This window comes from Ursus maritimus, unplaced genomic scaffold, assembly GCF_017311325.1.
Source record: "Ursus maritimus isolate PB19 unplaced genomic scaffold, ASM1731132v1 scaffold_7, whole genome shotgun sequence".
NCBI lineage: Eukaryota > Metazoa > Chordata > Mammalia > Carnivora > Ursidae > Ursus > Ursus maritimus.
Genome location: NW_024426885.1, coordinates 46,626,137 through 46,632,136, shown reverse-complemented (window position 1 = coordinate 46,632,136; position 6,000 = coordinate 46,626,137).

Sequence of the window (6,000 nt, the reverse complement as noted above, 5' to 3'; positions counted from 1 at the left end):
CCTGAGGGTGGAGAAAGGCAGGGGAAGTAATTCCGGCTCCTCTGGCTTCGTCAGCCCTTCGCCACCCCGTCTGCGGTGCCGGACCTTGTGCTTGGGGCCGCAGACCCCGAGGGGACCGTCACGGCTCTCGGCTCTGCGACACTCCCAAGCTACTGGGGAGTCACGCAAGCGAAAAGCAGTGGAGCTAGTTCAGTGCTAAGACAGAGGTAATACTGCAGTTGTCCACGCGAGAGTGATACAACGGGGGCCCTGGGGGTTCGAGCCCCAGGAAGTCAGGCCGCCCCCGTGCATGAGAGCCCGCACCGTCTGGCAACTGCAAACCAGCCCTGTGCTCCTCTGGCCTGGCACAGAGACGGGAGCTCATCGCCTGTGGGAGCGTTGGCTCCTCTTTCTTGACTCCCTTCTTGAGGTCCCAGGGAGCCTCAGTTTCCCTCTTCTTCCCCTTCCTTTGGGCCCTAAAGTTAGACTCGAACTCCTGCAGGTAAACTGAGGTCCCACAAGACCCATTTCTCGGTAGGGCCTGGTGTATGACATCCATTCTCTCATTTCACGTAAAAAGCCCGTCCTTCACTCCGGGCCGCGTCTGCCCTCAGGACCAATCACAGCTGTTTCCCTGGCAGTCTGTCAGCCGTCTGGTAGCAAGTCTCTACTTCGTGACAGGCACTTGCTCGGGGGGCTCAGGACCCGGGCTGCCCTGAGGCAGGGTTCTGACTCTCAAAATAGAACCTCCTTTAGTCCTTGATCCTGGTCAGATGAGACAGATTTCTCCTTCCCTTGGCTTGAGATTTTCCACTGAGAGGTCATTTTTGCCTGAAACTTCAGTTCACGCTGGACCTGGCAGGCTGTCAGCTCCCGTCCCTTCTCCTGGCAGGATCCTCTGCGTGCTGCCCAGAGGCCTCCCCAGCTCTGCGCCCGAGCCAGCCGTCAGATTCCCATCCAGCTTTTGCTCAAGCTGGCCCCCTTTCCAGAAGCTTGGCAGCCCAGCGCCCGTGGGCCTCTCTGGCCTCTCATCCTCACGTCCCTGGCCCTTGCTCCCTCACTGCTTTCTCGGCCCTTGCCTTCCCTGGCCTGTCTGCTGCCTTAACCCTCCCTTCCTCCAGGACGCAGTGAGAGGTAGAGTTGGAAGAGAACTTTCTTGATCACATTGCTCTCTACCTTTCTTCTTTCTTTTTTTCTTTTCTTTCTTTTTTTTAATTTTCACTTCCCTGACCCTCCTGGAGGCCAAGCTCAGGGCTTAAACATGTTGCTGGCAGATACAGCCCACTTCCATTGTTCCCTTTGGCAGAAAAGACCACCCTTTTGTTTGCAGAAAAGACCACCCTTTTGTTTGCAGAAAAGACCACCCTTTTGTTTGCAGAAAGGTCAAGTGGACCCTGCAAGGATATAAATGCCCCAGGTCAGATGGAGACAGAAGCCCTGAGTCGGCCTGACCACCCCACCCAAGCCCCTGCCGGACCCCCGGCCCGGGCCTTTCCCTCTGTCCTCCAGAAATGACTTACTAGGGCCTCCTGAAAGCACGGAGGCTGTGGCCGGGAAGCAGGTCCTCTAGCCCAGGGACATCAGGCCCAATGAACCTGGTGACCAGGGACAGTGCTGGACTGGCCTTCAACCCCAGATTAGTAAACAACTGTCATCAGAACTGGCGTCTACTGGGGCGGCCCTCCAGCGCCACTGCCAGGGTCTCGGGCCCAGCCCTGGGCCGCTCACTGCTTGAATAGCCTGCAGTCCTGCTTCTGCGGTTCCCTCCCCTGCATCCAGCTCCGTCCCTCTGACTCTCCGGTCACAGTCTAGACCATAGTTCCCTCCAGATATTTCTTTCTAGAAGAGACACGATTAGACCTTCTACCGAATACACACTCATTGCGTGAGCACACGCACATCCACACACGCCTACACGTCCAGGCTCACGCCCCTGTGTCAGTTGCCCTGACTAGCTCACCCCTCCACCCCCCCAACACACTTGTGTTTGGTTTATGGTGGGGTGGGGGGAGGGAGGGATTAAGCCCTGAGTCGCCTCCTTCCTCCCTTCTCATTCACGACCTTTATCAAAGGTCCTCTTTGGATGGGGTGCAGACGTCCCAGGGCAAGGCACAGCGGAGGGAGGATCTGTAGATAAATCACGTTCAAAGCTGGCTGTGGGCACTTGCACTGAAGCTGTCCCAGCCGAGGACACCTGCCTATATCTTCACATGATTATTGCCGTTCACACTGCAGTTTAGCTTATCCTACCTGGAGAAAGGGCTTTCCTCTACCATTGAATTTTAAGTAGCCCCTCCACCGTGTCTTTCTGTTTTAATTCTCTGCCTATAATTGATCTCCCTGTAAAACCGTCTTGTTTATTTAGTTGCGCGTTCATCGACCACAGATCTCCTTTAGAACAAGAACTTCAGAACAGGGATCTCGTGCTCAGCTGTTGTTGCCCCACCCAGAAGGGTGCCCGGAAGCTGTCACCACTGCTGGATAAACAAGTACGGACTGAGTGAGTCCTTCCACATCGCCTCCTCCGAGCAGCTCCCCTGACTGCTCTCTAGCCAGAGCTAACATCAGTGCCCGCGTTCCCAGCTACTTTTCTAGGGCAGGAGCTGCTTTTGCCTCGCCGGCTTGTCTCCACGGTGCACCCCAGGGGCACACAGAAAGGGTCCCCTGAGAGAGCAGGGGGTAGGAGCAGAGACCACGGGCAGGAGCAGGTGGCAGACCAGTCCACGCTGCCTCCGCACCTGGTTTCCCCACTTCTTATCTCCAGAGCTTGATCAAGTGGCCTTTTTCAAGTCCCTGACCTGACCTTTGATTCCTGCCCTCCCTCAAATTTACACTCACTCTTTGAAACACTTAGTCTTACCAAACAGCTCGAGAGGTTTGCTTTTTCCCTGGTGGGGTGTGGGGCGGGGCCACTTCCCTTTCACTCTGCCTTGTGATTGGTGTTCCGGCTTCTCAAGGGTCATCAGCTCTGTGTACTCAAAGTCACTATGCCCTGTGCGGCAGCCCTCCCAGATTCTTGGGGCCCCCTGTACAGAAGACCCCTCTCAGGGCTGTGTTTCCTGATGCCATTGATACAACTTACAAGGGCCCCGGGCCCAGAGGACAAAGAACATCTGACCCATGCAGCAAATGGGCGGACCTCCCAGAAAGGTGGGAATGTGAAAGAGAGAATTACACAAACCAGGACCCTCTATGCCACAGACTAGAGGAAAAGTGGCTTGAGGAAGCAGGGGAGATGATATGGCAGGAGGCGAGAGGGATGAACAAAGAATGGGGCAATAAGAAAGCCTGGACTTTGCTGGGGAAAAGATCCTCCCTTTGAGTCTGTCCTCCCCTAGACCTGAGTTTTTGTTTGTTTTGTTTTGTTTTAAGATTTTATTATTTATTTGACAGAGAGAGAGAGACAGCCAGTGAGAGAGGGAACACAAGCAGGGGGAGTGCGAGGGGAAGAAGCAGGCTCCCAGTGGAGGAGCCTGATGTGGGGCTCGATTTCAGAACGCTGGGATCATGCCCTGAGCTGAAGGCAGACACTTAACGACTGAGACACCCAGGCGCCCCTCGACCTGGGTTTTAATGCACGCTACATGCTATTATTATCCTGCAAGATGATTGTTATTGCATTGTGCTATTTATGTCAAGATGAAAAATAGTTTTTCATGTGTCTCAGCTCGTCACACCCTAGTGCACCATAGAGGCATGCGTGCTAGGTGCCTTGGGATGTTCTCAGTTGGAGATTAGCTAAGTTTGAGCTCCCCTTGTAAAATACCAAACACAGTAGGAAATGAGCGGAATGAGAGCTGACTGTCACAACAAACCCGAGAAGGAGTCCTCCCAGGACTGCTGCCTCTATGTAACAGATATATTAATATTTTTTATTTTTATTTATTTTTAAAGATTTTATTTATTTATTTGTCAGAGAGAGAGTGCGCGCAAGCAGGGGGAGCGGCAGGCAGAGGGAGAAGCAGGCTCCCCACTGAGCAGGGAGCCTGAGGCAAGGGTCAATCTCAGGACCCTAAGATCATGACCTGAGCTGAACGCAGACGCTTAACCTGCTGAGCCCCCCAGGTGCCCCAAATTGATATTTTTTTTAAAAGACAGTATAAGAAAGAAAGAAGCAAAGAAAGAATAAAAATTTCAACAATGAAATTAATGAATTAAAATAAGGAAATAACTATAAACCTAATAATAAGAATTTTAAAACCTGGTTCTTTGCAAAAACAAAATAAATAAACTTGGCAAATCTGACCAGAGAAGTTGGATTACTGTTCCTGATCTTTTACTTCTCCGTAGCATAGGATTACACACCCGTGCCCTTGGCCACAGTACTTCGCGGACCTGCCGTAGAGTACGCGGGGTACCTACACGCTGCCTCCTGGGACATGCGGCTGGCCGTGTGACCGTGAGCACACACAAAAGGAACACCAGCTTTACATGTACTTGCGTGTTTGACCCGGCCTCTTGTTGGTTTCTCCAATCATGGGAAGAAGATGTCCCCACTACCACTAGTACCAGATTAATTAAACAATGTGGAACAGACTCAAACCCACCTGAAAGTCGGAAGTCAAAAGTAGCTATTGCAGTCCAGGCGTGCATCTGTGGTCAAGAGCACAGTCTCTGGAACCTGACTTTGTGTATTCAGAGCCCAGTCTCTGCATGAACTGGCTGCGCGGCCTTTGGCAAATCGCTTTAAACTCTATGTGCCTCAGTGTTCTTATTTGTAAACCGGGGACAATAATAGCATCTACATAATAGGGTTAATGAGGATTATATGAGTTGGCACAGGTGTAGTTCCTGGCACATAGTAAGTGTGATGAGAATATCAGCTCCTAGACCAAGCGGGGCATATCCCAGGAATGAAAGGATGGTTCAATATCAAAAATAAACCCATGTAACTCATTACTATAATATATAACAAGTTTGATGAAGAGTCTCAAAGCAGATATGTACAATCTGGAAGCTTGAAGCTCACCCTGTTCTCAAAATGAATACACAGTTTCACAATTTTAATACCTTTTTTCCCCCAGACCCTTGCATTGCAAACTTTCTAAGATTGATTTAAAACATGGTCTGAACAAATGATTGTTGTCCTCTACTATAGTCATTGGGATCTCCATTTCTTTTTTTTTAAATTAAATTAAATTTAATTTAAATTCGATTAATTAACATACAGTGTGTTATTAGTTTCAGAGGTAGAGTTCAGTGATTCATCGTTTGTATATGACACCCAGTCCTCATCACATCACATGCCCTCCTAATGCCCATCACCCCGTTACCCCATCTCCCCACCCCCTTCCCTTCCAGCAAACCTCAGTTTGCTTCCTATGATTAAGAGCCTCTTATGGTGATCTCAGGATCATCTCGATCCTTGGATTGAGTCCCACATCGGACGCCCTGCTCAACGGGGAGTCTGCTTCTCCCTGTGCTTCTCCCTCTGTCCCCCGCTCACTTGCTCTCTCTCCCTGTCTCTCTCTCTCTCAAATAAATAAAATCTTTAAAAAAAAGAGTCTCTTATGGTTTGTCTCCCTCTCTGATTACATCTTATTTTATTTTTCCCTCCCTTCCCCTATGCTCCTCTGTTTTGTTTCTTTTTTTTTTTTTTTTTAAGATTTTATTTATTCATTCTACAGAGATAGAGACAGCCAGCGAGAGAGGGAACACAGGCAGGGGGAGTGGGAGAGGAAGAAGCAGGCTCCCAGTGGAGGAGCCTGATGTGGGGCTCAATTCCAGGACTCCAGGATCACGCCCTGAGCCAAAGGCAGACCTTAACGACTGAGCCACCCAGGAGTCCCCTCTGTTTTGTTTCTTAAATTCCACATATGAGTGAAATCATATGATAATTGTGTTTCCTGATTGACTTATTTCACTTAGCATAATACTCTCCAGTTCCATTCACGTCATTGCAAATGGCAAGATTTCGTTTTTTTGATGGCTGAGTAATATTCCATCACACACACACACACACACACACCCCACATTTTCTTTATCCATTCATCTGTTGATGGACATCTGGGCTCTTTCCAT